We start from the raw sequence: 18,539 nt of genomic DNA, 5'->3' as shown, positions 1-18,539 counted from the left end.
AACTGGGTTTTTAAAATTCATCTGGATAAACTACCATTTTGAAAATTCGTTTTCATCCCATGTACATGATTTACGTGGGATCTTTAAGAAGATTCCCACCTGGTAAATTTAGTACTGCCATTAATAAGGGAAAGTAATACAAAATAAGAGACAGGAAAGCAATCCCTAAAGACAAATGTAGAAGATATTGATGCAAACCACAAGCATCAGGTTTTGAAGGAAAGTGTCAAAAGGTCACTTAGAAGGCAAAAAATACAGACTAGTTAGCACCAAAGTCTAACCATAGACACAGAAATGTACAATTTGGGAGAGTTATTCTCTCTTATCTATGAATCAAGAGGGAGTTATCATGCCTTGAAGTGCCCAAACTGCTAGTTTATCATATGACCCAAGCCTACATTAAGTTAAAAGAGAATTAATTGCAACTGAATGTTCATATATGTTATTGCTTCAACCTCCTCTTTTATGTTTCTGCTCCAATAAAAAAAAAAAAAACTGTGGTACTTCCTCTTTTTTATATCTTATTTTCCTCAGCACACACTGCAGCAGAGACTGTTGGGTACTTCATACTGGAATGATTAGTTGAATAGTTATCTCTTTGATGCAAGTACTTTTCATACCTTATGCATTCATCTTCGAACGTTTAGGATCACCAAGGATGCTCTGGTTATTTGAGCTGCCAGGAAGGAACAAAGCAAACATGGATCATACAGGGACATTTTCACCCACTGCCTATTCTTGGTTTTATATTTTTAGTTTAGCATTCTTCATTAGGGCAATATCAACTCAAATGGGATAATAAGGAGGCTTAGTGTTTTGAAAAGAGCCTGAATTTTGCAACCACACAAAATTCAAGTTCTGACTCTGCTGACTACTAGCTCTGTGACCTCAGGCTAGCTATTAATTTCTTTGAATCCTCATTTCATCCTCATTAGTAAAATAAGGCTAGCTATTAATTTCTTTGAATCCTCATTTCATCCTCATTAGTAAAAGAATAGCATTTGTCATTAGATGGAAGTAAGATACTGTGTGTAAAATGCACAACTCATAGTAGACTATTTTTTAAAAATTCCTCTTCTTCCATCCCACTTTACCCTTTAAGTAAGAAAATAATCATTCATTACTTATTAAATTGATAATGTAGCATTAGATTTAAGACCTGAATTATCAAGTCTAGGTGTTGCTATGTTTATCAAACTTCCTGACAAATTAACAATTCTTTTTCTACCTACCTACAATTTAAAAGTCATTCCCATGTATTGTAGAAATTTTTCTAAATACAAGTGCCTAACATGGGAAGTAGCACATAAGAACAAAAATTGTATGCCTTAAAAGAATCAGATTTTGGAAAAGTTTTTATAGAAAAGAGATCAAAAACACCTTAGAGATGGAAAAATGGAGCCATAGTATTGTAATTATACTGATTTCTTTTAGAATCTCTCTTACATGGGATTTATGTGCATCATACTATCTCCCAATTATTCAGTGTATCACCTTAGGAAAGCACATACTTCTCTTCGAACCCAATAATTCCCTGTAGGGGACATAACTTAGTTCCTTACAATGCATTGCGGTAGACAAATATTGCAAGATCTAGTCAAGCATCTTACAAATTTGTTTGTTATTCCTAGATGGTTAAATTGAATGGTTGTCACTAGAAAATTGCAAAAAGTATGTGCCGTCCTGATGGTGGGTCAGTAGCATCACCGAAAGTACTTAGTGACTTTCAATGACTTTTGTAAACCAAAACTTGGGGTCTATCATCTAGAAATGAAAAAAAAAAAGTGATTTAAATCTTTATGGCTTTATATAATTTGATAAATACCCAACCTTTAGGAAAATGCATTTAGCATTCCAATGAACAATTGAGAGCTGACCTCATGTCACGTAGAACTGTGCATGGTGCACAATACATGTGCACATGTGCAGATAGCTTTGTGGTCTAATGTCTCCAGAAGGGTCAGTCATGGATTAGCATTGGCAGAACTGAAAAACGTCCAATAAGTGTTCTTCATAGAGTGAGTCAGATGACTTTTTTAAGGGCTGAAATGGATCCACCCAACAAAATATTCTCCCCAAACCAGAGTTTGACTCAGCAAGTATTCCCACTCAGAATGGAGTTTCCTGCTTCTCACAGGGAGGTTGGTGTATTACTTTAGAAATTCCTTTCCCATGCGTGATGTCTGGAATTGTCAATGGACTGCATCTGTGTGATAAATAACATGGCAGACAAAAGGCCGGGTCTTGCCCAATTTTCTAAGGTGTTAAGTGCTTTATGCTGGGACATTTACAAAAAGGCAGGATGTGAAAGGCTATCCTTGTTCTAGGACCGAGGACACTCCTCAGCACCCAATCAGGCTAACTCACATTTCAGGGTTGGGGGAATATTCAAGGTCATACGTGCTGTGCCTAGAAATGCATTTGGAAAGTAAAATTTGACAAATACATATAAAACATAAAATTATTTTTAAAAACATAAGAATTTTAAATTTCTTAAATTGTTTACCATTTCTCCCTCTGTAAATGAGTTGAAGAACAAACGTCCTTCTGGCTTCCCTTTCAAAAGATTCTCAAAAACAACTAGAGTTTTTAAAACAATAGCAAATTAGAAGTTTTTCCACATTGACCCACAAGCTTCAAATCTTAAAAAAAAGCAAAACTGAACAAAAAACCCTGCTTTGAATGTAAATTATCTTTCTTCTAATACTTTGAATCTTTCCTGTGACTCTTAGCATACTTTACTAAGTATTCCAGCTCTTTTTCTCCTATAGATTATAAGCTCCTAGAAACCAGGATCTTTATTTTATTTATTTAAAAAATAATTTCTTACCGAGACTAGCTTGATGTGTTCATATTTGTAGAAAAGTAAAAAATAGTAAATATTATTAAATAAGTATATTGTAATGAAGTAAAACCATCTTGGGATATGAAGCAAAGACTTGAATCTACAGAAATCCTATTTTAATTATGTTCCATCAAGGTCCTGGAGTTTTGGTCACTGAGTAGACTGGATAACAAAGAATTACTATGTTTATGCATTGTAAGTTATGGGAAAGATCATAAATTATCTTAATGACTTATTTCCTCTAGTCACTCTCGTACTTCCAATAAGGGGAAATCTTGTCTGTTGTTTTTCTTTAAACTTGTGAGATATAAATGGGGGAAAAGAACCTGAAATTAAGGTTGTTTAATAATTGTTATTTAATGGGCATATAAAGCTTAAACACTCATAACCATTTTGATAACCAATCGATCTCAAAGGCCATGCTTAAAAATGACTCAGTATTCATAGTGCCACTTTGTAGAGGAGTGGCTGGTGACCCCAGGAGGTTGTTTATTTCATCTGAAGTCACACAGGATGCTCCCCATATATGTGCTGCGTATACGAGGGTAAGTAACAAAGGCCCCCTGTTCTTGAGACTGAGATTGAAAAGAAAGTAGAAGGGTCTCTTTAATTCCTGAATGATCTCTACTAGCAGATTCTCTCTAATGCAATTCAAAACCTTAAAAGGTTATGTCATTTCCAGATTCCTCTTTGCCTATACCAATTAATCCATATTTTAAAAAATTCATGCTCATATTCATTAGTGGAGACAAATGGCTTTATTTTCTTTAGCTTCTTACCTATTTGTATATATTTTTAGATAGCTTTTTAAAAGTACTTAGGACAGTTCTAAAAAAAATAAATGCTGGATAAATATTTCTATAAACTTCTCCTGGAAATTTGCCTATGTGTTACTGCTCTACAGCTGTTAATTGTCTCATTTCTTTGTCTTTGTTCTCATTCCAAGATCCTTTGGCATTTGCTTCATTTCATTGCTCTCTCATTTTTCATTTTTTCACATACGCTAGACTAATTAACTGCAGCGTTGTAAGTAGCAAAGATATTAATTCTGTACAATGCTTTGAAATATATTTCATATGATATTACATATTTATGGATAATTTTTTTTCATTCTATGCATTTTTACCCTTATTCTTCTCTTTGAAAATGGGAAAGAGATCATTGTAAGGAACCTAACCTATGGCTTAGTTGCTTTACTAATAAGTGTTCCCATGAATTTTGCATCTCTCATTTTTGAACTGTGGATGTTGTAGACATGTTTTTTATTAAAAAGCTTACTTTTTATTGTTGGTGTGCACTCCGTTTTTCTCTTTCTCAGTTGTCACAGCTTGTGTCAGGACTCCCCTCGGATGATAGATTGGCAGAAGGACCTGTTAACACGGCAGTAAGCACAACCTCCCCCTCAGCTACTGCCTGTCAGCGCTACTACCCAAGTGGCACGAGGTCTCCAGGTGGTTCCTTTTCTCCTTTCCTATCACCCTGAGCCCTTGTCATGTCTGGGAGAACTCACATGGGGACATCTTCCGTCCTCATAATTTTTACCAAATTATGTAAAACCTCAGGAGACTCTGAAATTTGCTTCCTGCCACTAAGATTTAGCAGAAATTAAAAGAAACAGAATTTCTACATATGAGTCTTCTTGAATTTGGAAGCCAAGGAAATACTTTTTGCTGTTGCGGGAGATAGATTAAAGAGAATCTTATTCCCTCCAACCAGATCTTTGTGAAGAATGTGGAGAAGAGCTGAACAAAAAATTACCTTTCAGGAGATAAGTCCAAGGACTCCCTACTGCCTTCCAGATCATTGTCTTGGTCAGAGTCACATGTAAAATTTAATAGCTAAGTGCTGAGGTGTGAGGTTTTGTAAACAAGCTTGGTATTGATACTTAGGGGTATTAGGGCTGCTTCGAATTCTGAATATTTAGCTCTAGTCTCTTGCCCATTCTTCTTATGTGATTTGATTTCAGTCTTCCTGAATATCACTTTCTCTTTTTCACTCCTTCTCTCACTGTCTCTCTAAATAGACCTTAAATAATCAAGAGTAGTGTAACATGAAAATCCATGGTCTTCGATAGTTTTTCTTCATCCTTTTGTTGTAAGTCTTTAGTAAAGAGTAGTTAGGACCAATTCAAACAGTAAACTATTACCCTCATCAGTCAGGACATGATATGTTTTAAATATTCCTGAAGAATTTTCAAACTACCAGCTTTAGCTTGATTGAATCATGAGATTGACTAGAGAGAAGACGAACTCTGAGGAGAACCCTGTAGTAATAGTACAAGGTTGTCAATCAGATTCATTAGCTAGCCATGTTTAAAGATCATCCCAGGCTCTCAAATGACAAAACATGAGAATTAGTGAAGAGAATTTTTTTAAATTATCTATCAAAAAGTATAATAACCTTAGAATTACAATCTGTACCTACCAAAATGGTTCAGTTATTTAAAAACCTAATGTAATTTTGGACCACATTAATTAAAGGTCGTTCGTATATTAGTCATTTTGTATTCTTCCCTAGTCAGAGCATATCTACAATATTCTATTACACTCTGAACATTGCATTTTAAGAATGACAATATTTGTCCAGAGCAAATGGCAAGGAATTTGAAAACTTTGTCACACAGTGTTAAACAAACTAATTAGACATCTTAAATACTTGATACTTTGTTTATTATTGCATTGACAAGTGTTTCTCATAAGATGATTTTTCTGAGAGAAAGAAATTTCTTAAAATACTCTGAGACGTCATAATGAGCTTTCAAATTGATAATGGCTTGCCAAGATAAATAGGTTACTAATAAACTAAGATTAAACAGTGCAATAACAAAAGGCAGAGTTAGAAAAGACTTAAAAAATGGGAATTACCCAACAATGAAGAGTATTGAACCCCTTATAACTAAACATAATTGACCACCAGGCACGGATGCTACACAGTATATTCTCACACTGGTTGGGAGGCTATATTAGAAGATGTCTAATCAGTTTGTTTGACACTGTGTGACAAAGTTTTCAAATTCCTTGCCATTTGCTCTGGACAAATATTGTCATTCTTAAAATGTGATGTTCAGAGTTTAATAGAATATTGTAGATATGCTCTGGCTAGGGAAGAATACAAAATGACTAATATACAAACAACCTTTTATTAATGTGGTCCAAAATTACATTAGGTTTTTAAATAATTGAACCATTTTGCCAATTCTTAATGAACTTATGATAAAGTAAAAATCCTCAGAATTTTTCTCATATGAAGTCAAAGAAACTCCATCTTCTTTATTCTGTTATTGCATAATTGATTTTTAAATTCTGAATATGTTTTCATATTTATAGCTAATGAATTCTGTATTATTGATTCTGAGGTCAGTCAAAATAATTTTTCATCTTGAATTAGTTTATTGCATTATTACTCCCAGTTTTGTGTCATTTCAAAATGTAAAAAAGACATCTTCATTTCCCAAATTTGACAGAGGCTGGATAGAACTGAATATAGTGATGCTCTCATACAGTCTTCCTGGATGAAATTTTTATCATTCTTTTCATAAAGCAAATTCTCTGAAAATAACCTACGGTTTTTAAAAGAATTTTTTTCTTTTAATCCTTAAAATAACTCTTTATTCATCTTTGAAAAGGAGTATAAAAATAGTAATATACAATTGACATGAGGATTTCCTACTGGGTGGTTTTTAGGCTGAAAAATAGAAGCTCAAATAAGGACCTCCTACTTGCTCTGTGTTAATCAATAACCTTTGGTTTTGCAAAAACATCTGTGAATGTTAAGAATGAATTGAAATACATTAGAAATGGCATTGCCAGGTGACAGTAAGGCTGCAAACCAGAGGTTACAGTCTCCTGCTTCCCAGGGCCATAGGCGCGCCTTTTGGTCCCTTTGAAAGCCTTTCACATCTGGCCGATGCTGAATGAATCTACTGTCAAACCATGGCTGCTGTGGTACCTGGTTTCTTACGAATTAATTACACGTTCAGAACAGAGGACTTAGGGGTGTCTGGGGACTCGTGGCAGAGTTCACACGGCTTCTTTTAAACAAAGGAGGCTCTGTCTTTCCTTGTGCTTGAGCTCTTAACGAGGAAGTGAGTTTGATCCTGGGCCACATTAGGGATCCCTTATTTAACAGAGCCAGTGGTGATTGGATCAATGTTTTTCTAAATAGCATCTTGTGTGCTAGTCATAAGGGAGGTTAGCTTTGTTCTATTTGGCTTTCAAATATGGTTCTTATCACTGACTAGCCTGAGAGAAAAGAAAATGGTAATGCTGTGTTTCCAGGGAAGAGTGGCGGCGCATGCAGTGTGTGTGTGTGTGTGTGTGTGTGTGTGTGTTGTTAATCTCAAGAAGTGAGAGAGAGGCAGAAGTGCCCATAAGACAGGAGAACTGGAGACAAACTAGCCAGTATTAGAAGGTAAGGACAATATTTGCTCTCTGTTTTTACCTCTGGCCAAGAATTTTTATTTGAAACATCGGAGGTTTGTGCAGGCTGAAAGGACAACTCTATATGACAGTAAAACGCCTTGTGATTACAGCACATCTCACGGGTCGCAACTCCAAACCCGAGTCCCAGGAATCTAGAATTTTCAAAATGATTCGCATTGTGTTTAAGAACTGCTGTTCTTTGGTATAAATGGCTCTGTGATCAAGTCCCTTCCTAAAATCAATTCAAAGTAGCAAAACCACAAAAGAAAGTCAACATGACTAGGTTTGGGAGCTTGATGTGAGACTTGGAATTTAAATGGTGTTGCGTTTGCATTACCATCGGCGTGAACTGTATCTGTCTAATCAATCTATAGCCATGCTTGCGCTGTGCAGGGTCTTCACCAGCACAAAGGAAAAAGGGACACTAAAAAGATAGCTAAGTAGGTTCACGAAATAAGTAAGAATAAATAACACATCAACTACAGACAGCTGACTAAGTGAGGCCATTAAGTTCTGAAGGTGCTCAAGACTTACCAAGAGCTTTGGAATTCCTGAGACTAGATGAGAGAACTTGTTTCACTCCCCACTTTCCAGCTGCCAGAAATTCTTGTCAGAGAAGAGCATCTAGGGGCAAAAAAAATAATGAGAAGGAAGAGTTGAGGAGTGTGAAATGCTGGACAAAAGCCCTGCATTTTGAAGCTTCCTTCTTTGGTAAATCTAATCATGCTAGCTGAATTCTTTCTAGAAGTAAACTCGTTTGTATTTTACCCTGGTACTATGAATCATGACGATGGAAGGAAGAAAAGTTACCCAGACTCTGCTGCTTTTTCAGTACTCTTCTTTCATGCCAAAAGTAATGATCAAATGAATGAAAACCTCTGGCTTCTTAAAAATCTTTCATAAATTCTCATAGTCACATGTTAGTGAGAAAAGCAACAAACAACGAAATAAAGGAGGCTTGTGGGTGGGTTTGTTTTCTGGTCTGCCTTGTATGCGATTCTGTGTTAATTGTACTGATGAACTGTCTCTGTCCACACGTGAGAAGACTGAACAAGGGATGGAGGTGACATATTAAAAGGCTTTTTCATTACCAGAGTCTAGAATTCTCAATTGACTTGTAAGTGGAATGAGTCTAAGCAATTTGGAAAAACAAAGAAAAGCAAACTAAAACAAACAGGAGGAATAGCTCTGATGTATATTTATTACTTTTTAATTTTGCATTGTTTCCTAAGTAACCAAACAAGTTCATTTTGGCAGCTAAGCACATTTTTAGTGTCCAGTTCTCTTGGGGTCACATTATTTCAATCACCTAATCTACTGAGATTTCCCTTTGCTAAAATACCAGAAGGGTCCTTGCAAGTAATTTTGGATCACACCCAAAAATCTAGATGATCCGGCATTTTTTTTTTTTAAATTACAAAGCAAACCGAATTACAAGGAATTGAGAAGAGATATATAGTAATCGTTGAGAGAGAAGTGCAATTTGTAAAATGGAATACATTCTTTCTCCTTATAAGCACAAAATTGCTATTTATATATTGAAGTGGGAATCTAGACTACAACAAAAAAGTTTCTGGCATTTTTTTTTAGATCAGTTAAATTATAAGCTAATTATTCAAAAATAATAAATAAATAAATAAATAAATAAATAAATATTGACATGAGACGAGCATTACCAAAGCAGAAAGTGGCAAAGTTGTTGACAGTCTCAGGGCTGCTCCACAGCCCTACATGAGGTTGGAAATGTACATTGGATTTTAGCCGGAATTACTCTCCTCTTTTGGCTCCACAGAGAGGAAAATGATTTGGCATCTGTTCCAATTCAGTGTTGGAAACTCCACTTTTCCAAACATCATTTGTATGTTTTCATGCACTTGCTACTGTGAAAAATAACTTTAGAAGACATGGTCCTTCATTGTATGAATTTTACTGTGGTTTATTATAATTATAATGTTGGGGTTTTAGGGGATCTATGGCTAGCATCTTACTCTTTGCTATCTGAATTCTGAACCAGAATTGGGAGACAACCAAGAGTCAGACACACGAAGGTCAAGGTATCGTTTTTGTCATTGATAAACTGGACAACGTGACTTTAGATCTGCAGCCAAAAGGGCTTAAAATTGTATATTTCAGCATTAAACAGAGACATCCAACAGTTCTTGACAAAGGCGAGCATCTGCAGGTCTCCCCTGAAGTGGCAGGCTCCAGAGCCTGGTGGAGCACAGACCAGGTTGCCTGGTGAGACAGCCCAGAAGCTCTGAGGCCAGCAGTGTGAATCCTAAATTCTTCCACATGAAATTGTGATGCCTGAAGGAAAGGAGCTCTTGTAACAGGAATAACAATCCCATTTCTACAGTGATTTCATTTTCTTGTTTATTATCACAGTTTGCAGAGGGAATAGGGTCTTGGCAGCTAAAAAAGACTGACGTCTGAGAAGAAAACAGAAATGGCACTTTGTGGTTATAAAATAGATTTACCTCTCTTCAAGGCTTAAATGTATCCTATTTTCATCTCACTATTTTTTTTTCTCAAAAGTGACTAGTTTTACATTCTTGTCTTAAATCTCAATCATATTCCTTTTGTGGTTGTAATTACCTTAAAAGTAATAAAAATAATTTTTAATTTTATTTTCAGAAATTGATATTGTAATTTTCAGTGATAGCATATTTGATAACATTTGAAGTCTTCTTAGTTGGATTGTGGAAGAAAAAGATTGATTTTTGTCTAATTTATAAAGAAGGCAGTTTGTCATATTCATGATATTCTTTCTTCTTAAATTTGGAAGTTCCATTTTCCTTTTCTTGTCCTTCCCATCTGAAACATAAAGAATTTAAAATACAGAAGAACTATTTTTTGTTTTTTGTTTTTTTCTCCATGATCTGGGATTCAAATGCTTGGTTGTCAATACAAAGTACAAATAAGGACTGGTGAAAGACTGGGGCTCAGGGCTACCGCCATGGGAAAGGCTACAGCATAGAGGGACAGTGCAGCCACCATGGGGAAAAGAAGCAGAGCCAAGGAATGGAGAGAGAGATGGCCTTAGCAACACCATCTGCATTTTTATATCTAGCAGTGAATTAAGCCAGCTGTCTCCTTGATTTTCTAGTTTTGTGACCTTTAGGTAAATGAATAAATGACCTTTAGGTGAATTTATAAATGACCTTAAGTGAATATGAGTTGTTTAGTATAACTTGCAACTCAGAAAGTTTTGGACAATGCAAGGCTTGTCCCACCCCTCCACACCCTATGCATTCCCTCCCCCGGCATATCTAAGATTAGTCTGTAAAGTTTAACAAGACTTTGGTAAAGGTTCCAAGTTAATGGAAGAGAATTACAGCACAGTGACACAAAACTGGCCTTGACTTTACCCATAAGACTGATCCTGCAGTACAGATCCTGACTCCTCCCAGGAAAATCCTGCATCACGCTTCCATGACAGGCCATAGGCTCTCCCTGTCCAGTTATAAACATTTCTCTCTGCTTAGCTCTTATGTGTCCATTTCCCTGAAGTCCTCTTTCCCTCACCATCTCGGAAGTCCCATGATCATCTCTTGCCCAGGTCTGAGAAGACCCAGAGAAACTTCTCATCCTAAGCTTCCCTCCTGACTAAAGTCAGCCTACCTTTTCCTCATTTGCTGTCCCTGGACCCACTTCTTTTCGGCATGACGGGCAGTTGTGGCAGACAGCATCCCTTCCTCATGTTTAAGTCCCAATTTCAAAGAGAAAAGGTAGCCTCTTTTTTGTTACAATACAGTCTTGGCTGAATGTCGACAAATTTCATTCAGGAATGCTTCCTCCTGCATGAAGTAAAATGGAATGATAGGCAAGATTGGTAGTAAAGGGACAGAAATAGGTGAAGAATCAGAAAATTAATTGTGTTGCATCATCTCGAGTTGACTTCTGAAGTCAATGGCTTCTGGAGGATTCTTAAGAATCCTCAATTTGAAGACTTCAGACAAAATGGATGTCCAATTGTCAGGGGAAATGGTATCTATCTTTTAAGTTGGGAAAATGCAGTCCAGTGATACCATGTTATTCTTGTAAATTGCCGGATTGCAAATTATGCACACGTATATAGAATATAAAATTATATATTATAACTTGAGTCTTTAGATGCATAACTAAGAACATCAAGGGATTCTTCATTGTATCTTCTAATTCTTTAGGCTCAGAAGATTAAAAAACCTTTGAAGGAAGAGAACTTCTAAAGAGCTTCTCTGGGCCTCAAAATCCTCGACTATATAATGAGGCTGTGAGGATTAAATAGAAGTTTTCCTTGTCTGAAAGTACAAATAATAATGACAGTACTTACCTTCTATAGTTGTATTGAGAACATATAATGGAATATGTTGGTGTCTTACAAATGTTTTATTTTTTTAATCCCTATCGCAACCTGGAAAATTAAGTAATTCTATTTTGCAAATAAGGATACAAAAACACCTAGAGAATAATTTGACCAAAGTCTTTTCTGCCACAAGTTACTGAAATGCAATTTGTGCTCATGTTTTTTTACTCTCTCTCTCTTTTCACTATGCTATCTTGCTCTTTAGTTCATTTTTAGCTTCTCCACCTAAACCACATTTTCCTTGAGGATGCTTCTATTGCTGAAGAGTAACGCCAATCCCATGTATAGCAGCTCAGATCAAGATTCTTCTCCTCCCCTCATCACACCCTTCCGCTTCTAGGTCATGAAATGGTGGGAAAAGGAAGGGAAAAAGGAAGGAAGGGAAGGAAGAAGGGAGGGAGGAAAAATAAGTGACTTTAGGCTTTTTGTTTGGGTAAAAGTAAATTTTCAATGGCTAATTAATTAGATCAATACACATATTGCAATACAGTACTCATTTAAGCACTTGAAAATGAAAGGTATACAAAGGTTAAATTAAGACATGACTAAATATTTGGTTTTATATAAATAAAGGTCATAATCACACTGTTGACTTGTAATAGTGTTATAATACAACAATTAAACTGGTAAGTTTTTTAAATTAGTTAATGTATTTTTAATTACAATTGACATTCAGTATTATTTTATATTAGTTTCAGGTGTACAGTGGTTAGACATTTGTATAATTTATGATGTAATTCCCCAATAAGTCAAGTATCCCTCTGGTACTATATGCATAATAATAACATTATTACAATGTTATTGACTATATTCCTTATGCTAAAATTTACATCCCCTTGACTATTTTGTAGGTACCAATTTGTACTTCTTAATCCTTTTACTTTTTTCACTCATCTCTCCAACCTCTTGCATCCAGCTAATATCAGTTTGTTCTCTGTATCTATGAGTCAGTTTTTGTTGTGTTTATTCATTTATTTTGTTCTTTAGAGTCCACATATAAGTGAGATCATATGATATTTGTCTTTCTTTGTTTGACTTATTTCACTTAACATAATGCCCTCTAGGTCCATCCATATTGTCATAAATGGTCAGGTTTCATTCTTTTTTATGGTTCCATAATATTCAATTGTATTTACCACCTCTTTATCCAATTGTCCGTTGATGGACTATGAGTTCTAAAGATATAGCAATTTCAGGATCTGAGTCTTTGAAGATTAGTAATCATGAAATTAAAAGAAATAAATCTTTTGATTTATTTCAAAAGATTGAACTTTTATAGATGAAAATATTTTAAATAGTGACAACAGGAATGCAGAAAAGACAGAGATTCCTAGCCACAAAGTGCACCATATGGTCTGATGTAAGGGCGTCTAAAGATGAATGAGCAAAGAGAGGTTTCTTCTATGCAGAGCCTTCTTGAACTTATCTGAATAATTTTTTCTCAATGGAGTTAGTCCCTGGAACTTTAGTGTTTTTTCTGAATAATTTTTTCTCAATGGAGTTAGTCCCTGGAACTTTAGAAGATTTCAAACTTCTCCAGAAAGGAACAAATCAAAATATTTTATTTTTTATAAAGGGGAATATATTACACATCTTTAAACTAGAGTAGGGTTCTCCTCCTTTTATCTTTGTCGGGGTGTGGAGGAAGGAATGTACTTTATTTTTTTATTTCTATTTTTTGTTAAGCCAGACTTTAAGAAATGTACTTTATAAAAAGAAACTCTGTTAACTCAGTTTTGAGGCCACTTCTAGATTTATCCCTCCTTTTTCTTCTAAAAAATAAAAGTAACATTCATAGATTTATCAGACTAGTTCATCCATGCAGCTTCCAGTGGGGAGACAGAGCAGTGTCCTCTGCCACTACTTAAAGACAGAATTATTGGGTAATTGTTGAGCGAGCCTTTGCAATTAGTAAGGCAGACCTTCCCGATACCCCTCTCAGACTATAGGCCATGCACCCAATCTTCAAACACTTTAAAGAGAAAAGCATTGCACTGAATGTAGTTAACAACCAGAGATTAATCCTTATCTAGGAAAATATATCTAGCTTTCACATGTGGCATATCTATCAAATCTGACCAAAATTTAGCCTATCTGTCTTTTGTAAATAGTGTCTGAAAATAATGTTCTCCTTTTTTGCCTAACTCACAGCTCTATAACTCACAGCTCTATAAGATCAATTCTCCAGGATCTTTCTTTGGACCATTTTAAACATGGAAGCCTTGCCTTCTTACCAGTAAGAAGCATTCTAAATAACAAATATCCCTACCCTGTCCATTTTTAAAAAGTAGAAGAACTATGTCTGGACTTAGATAAAAAGAGAAATACTTGGACATATAAATGAGTCACACCTTTTAAAACACTGAGAATTTAAAACCAAAAATCATGATAGAAGACAATATTTAAAAACACCTATGGTTCTCAGACTGACATTAGATTTTTATATCCACTACTTTATAAATCTTTATCCCCAACACCATATTTTCATAGAAGGGGAAGGAACAAAGGATGTGGCTTATAAGAGAAAGCTTTTGGGAATCAGACACCCACGCTTATTTTCTATCATCCACTATGAGTCAAGAAACAGAATCATCAGTGACCGAGCAATTTATTTTAGATAACAGTGAAAAGGACTTATAAATTTTAAATGTACTACTCTTTTTTCAGAAAGATGTATGAGATTAACTCAGAGTTAATCTGAGATAGTAGCATTTCTCAATTTTATGTTGTTTACATGATGTACCTAATTTTGACAGAAAATGGAAGAAAAGAATCTGGTTTGATCAAATTTTCTTGTGGTGACTTAAATTTGGAAAGTATGGATTTTACATCTAAGATATGGAAAGACGTCTACTGTGGAAGCAAGAAACAAACCATAAAACATGTTTAATGGATTATCCGTAATCACTGTTTGTTGGAAGATCATAGCTCTCTCTAAAACGGTAGCTGCTTGATTGTGCTTTTGAATCACTGGAGAACAGTTAAGAGACCCTGATGCATTGGTTCACTCCTAAAGGTTCTTGTGTGATTGGGTTGATGTGTGGGTGGCATTCTCATGTGCCACCAAAACTGAGGACCTGTGCTCCAGAATGTGTTGTTACAACTTCTCTCATCATGTTCTAGTCACCCAACTGGGAAGTTATAAGGTGCTTCATATTACGAGTCACTGCTGTAAGAGAATAGAATCATTCCTAAGAACAGTGTGGAATGTGAACTCTTGGCTATCAGAAATTTACAATCCAGCAATCTCTCTACTGGGCATTTACCCCAAAGACTTGAAAACATTTATCCAAAAAGATATTTGCACACCGATGTTCATAGCAGCATTATTCACAGTGGCTAGGACATGAAGCAACTGAAGTGTCCTAAGATAGATGATTGGATAAAGAAGCTGTGGTACATATATACAATGGAATATTACTCAGCTATAAGAAGAGACAAAATACTGCCATTTGCGATAACATAGATGCATCTTGAGAAAATCATGCTAAGCGAAATAAGCCAGACAGTAAAAGTTGAAAACCACATGGTATCACTTATATGTGGAATATAAATCTAAAAGCAATAAACAAATATGACAAACAAACAGAGACTCATGGACATGGATGGTAGACTAATGGTTACCATAGGATGGAGGGGAGGGGAGAGGTAATTGGGTAAAAGGGGTCAAATATGTGGTGACAAAAAAATCTAACTATGGGCAGTGAACACGCAATGCAATATATATATGACTTACTACTGAATTGTACTCTTGAAATGCATTGGATTTCATTAATCAATGTCACCATAATAAATAAAAACACAGAAACAACAAAAAAAATGTACAGAGCCAAGTTTATGGAAATCTAAATATTAACGGTCAGCCTGAATTCTGAGTTTGTTACTTCTCTCTGCCTCTATCTCTCTCTTTCACACACACACACACACACATACAGAGAGAGAGAGAGAGAGAGAGAGAGAGAAGTGGGGGGCACATATTTGATAAGGAATTAGAATGTAAACTCCCACACTAGAAAGAAAGAATAGAAATTAGTTAAGGGACAGAGTGGTAAAAAATATCTTGAAACATGACATCTCCCATTTTTCCATTCAACATGCTCTGGAAGTAGATGTATCGGTGTTTTCCTTCACCTCCCAAAGGAAAGTGAAGACAGACATTTAAACAAGGGGATAAAGAAGGTGCTAAGAACAGCCGGTACAGGATGGAGCAATGGTCACAGTAGTTCCTGTGATACCTGCGAGTCCCCTCCTGGTAGTAAGAACTTTGAAATATGCAGGATCATACCCCAAGGCTCTTGCTTTGCACTGACTCACCCAGCTTCTCCTGATACCACAGAGGGAAAGCTGGTACCGGGATATGGGCCCATCCCTGAGCTTGGACTCACCTGGACTGTCAATGGGGAAACTCTCTGAGTCAAGTAAGACAGATACCACACCATTTTACTTTAACTCAATTAAAATTGAGAAAAAGTAAAGAGAAGATGGCAAAAAAACAATGTATAATAGGGTGGTTTTGATTTTTTTTTTTCCCAGACGAGGCAACCCTTGGTTGACCTCACAGATTGCAAGGACCTTGTCAGCTTACAATCCCTTATTTATTTTTATGTTTATTTATTTTTTACACCTACAGCACCTGGTCTTCCTAGGTGGTCTCCCATCCAAGTACTAAAGAGGCCTGACCCTGCTTAGCTTTCAAGATCAGATGGGATCGGGCTTGTTCAGAGTAGCATGGCCGTAGACAGGATGGTTTTGATATCAATATTAAAAAATGTTGGAAGTTTTCCCAATATTCTTCCCTCAAGCTTGAATAGTCAACACACTTTTTGTAAAAAGGCATCTGTTAAGCAAACTGACTTCGGAAGGTAGGATCAAATATAAACATTCTTTCTACTACTAGTCTCCTGAGACTTGAGTATGCCAATGCAAAAGATCTTGCAAAAAAAGTTGTCATTTTTCTAACTTCATGACCAATTTTCCTAATTGTAAATACTTCTGAAATTGAAATAACTATGAATATAATTGAGCTGTAAGGCAGCATTCCGTTTTTCAAGATCTGCAGAGAAACCTTTCTCTCTGCATTAATAAGGATAAAATGAGAGTTCATATGTTCCTGTCCTTTTTTTTTTAAAAAAAAATAGTCATTTAATACTCTACAAATTATCATTGGTCATCTGTGTGCCATGCCCAGTACTAACTCCAAGGACTACAATGATGAATAAGATTTGATCCTTACAACAAGTGGACAGGACAGTGGGAGAAACAGACATAGACACCACTGGCTGTGTAGTGGGGACTATACTGAAGGTATGCACAAAATCCTTTAAAGTACAGAGTCGGAAGTGACTGTGAGTGTGTATATGTGTGAATATTTCCCAAGTGATTAATAATTTGGTAGAGAATGCCTGGAATGAGATCTGTTGATCTATCTCCTTCCATAAGAAATCTTAGTACATCTTACTTTTAAGACAGATAGTTGCCCTAGAAATTGGAAGTCTGACCACTGGCTTACACTTACTCCATTAAGCTCCACAGACAGCTGTTGGGATGCACTAACAAGCTTTTGATAGGAACATCTATTAGGTTTGATGTCAAAAGCTTCAACATGGCACAGTTGGTTAATCTTCTCATGACTGGTAAACATTAAGCATCTGGTGAGTCTTGACTGTGACATACATGTAAAATAGTGCAAAGCCTTGTGAACTCTCCCTCTGCTGCACCTTCCTTTCTTGTCTGTTTCATAATCACTGGTTCTAACTGTGTTCCTCAAATGCTTGGATACAAAAAGTACAAAAACTTCAAAATGACGCAATGTTTATGTGGGATAATGATGTAATTTTCAAACACTTTAAACCCTTTTCAGAACTCTTTTCTTCAAATAAAATCTTCTGAGGGAGATAAATATACAAAAGGAAATTAAAGCAGGACTCCTCTGGTTAAGCGGGAGAGGTAGCATAAAGCCCCTTTTGCACAGATTCCATTCCAGTTTTCTAGCCGCTGTTTACTCTCCCTACCAGGCTCCCAGCTGAGGCTCTTCACAGGAGCCCTCAGGACACAATTAGAAGGTCACTCTTCTAAGGAGAACAGACTTTTCATTCAACACATGCAGTAATGCCTTTTTGGTCGTGCTTGACTGGAGTAGAGTGTCAGGCCCTCAGCCAGGTCCTCCAGGGCTGCTGAGCTTCTGTTCCATCATGAACCATGCACAAACTATGACGTGTCCCTGAAGCTTTCTGAACCGTTATTCGTCTCTACCACGATGTCCCGTTTGCCTTACAAGTTGTTTTAAAGATTAAAAAAAAACGGTTGCAAAATTAACTTGTAAACTTGAAGCACTATTTAAATATAAGGATTCCTGAAAATGTGTAACATTTCCCCTCCATTTCACTGGGATAGGTGAAAACAACTTTAGCCCCAGAAAGGTCTGCATTTTAACCTTAGACCTGCAATTGACCAAATATGTGACTTTGAGTCATTTCATTTTCCTGGACCCTCAGTTTCCACATTTTCAAAGATGGAGGTAGTAAAACCAAACAGATTTATTATGAAAGTTCAATGACTGTGAGAAGTCTATCTAGTCTGACGACTAGTACGTTGTAGGCAGTAGCTCCATGTTCAAATGCCTGTATTTTAAAAAGAGCCACATCATTTCTCTTTAGTATTGGATTTTACATCACAGCACTGCACTGTAGTAAATATATTACCATTGTCTCACCTGAAAAATAGTGCTATATAAATGCTAATTTACTTACTTACCATGATCACACATACTCATCAGTATATGCCTCCACACATCTTTCTTTCTTAAAAGCTATTACATCCTTTTCTTTGCTCTGTACAGCAACTGCCCTTAGAACTTAATGAGTAAAATTATTTATTTCTGAGCTTTTTCTCTTTTTGGTAGAAAAAGCTCATTTGCTCAAAGATGACA

The 18,539-nt window shown here is 36.0% G+C and overlaps 1 pseudogene; it reads right to left on the bottom strand.

Moving 5' to 3' along the window:
* Window positions 1-16,232: 16,232 nt before the first annotated feature.
* Window positions 16,233-16,351, bottom strand: LOC120612603 (uncharacterized; annotated as a pseudogene).
* Between the last annotated feature and the right edge of the window lie 2,188 nt (window positions 16,352-18,539).

This window comes from Pteropus medius, unplaced genomic scaffold (genome assembly GCF_902729225.1).
Source record: "Pteropus medius unplaced genomic scaffold, Ma_sr-lr_union100, whole genome shotgun sequence".
Lineage (NCBI taxonomy): Eukaryota > Metazoa > Chordata > Mammalia > Chiroptera > Pteropodidae > Pteropus > Pteropus medius.
This window is presented reverse-complemented; position numbering and strand designations above follow the sequence as displayed.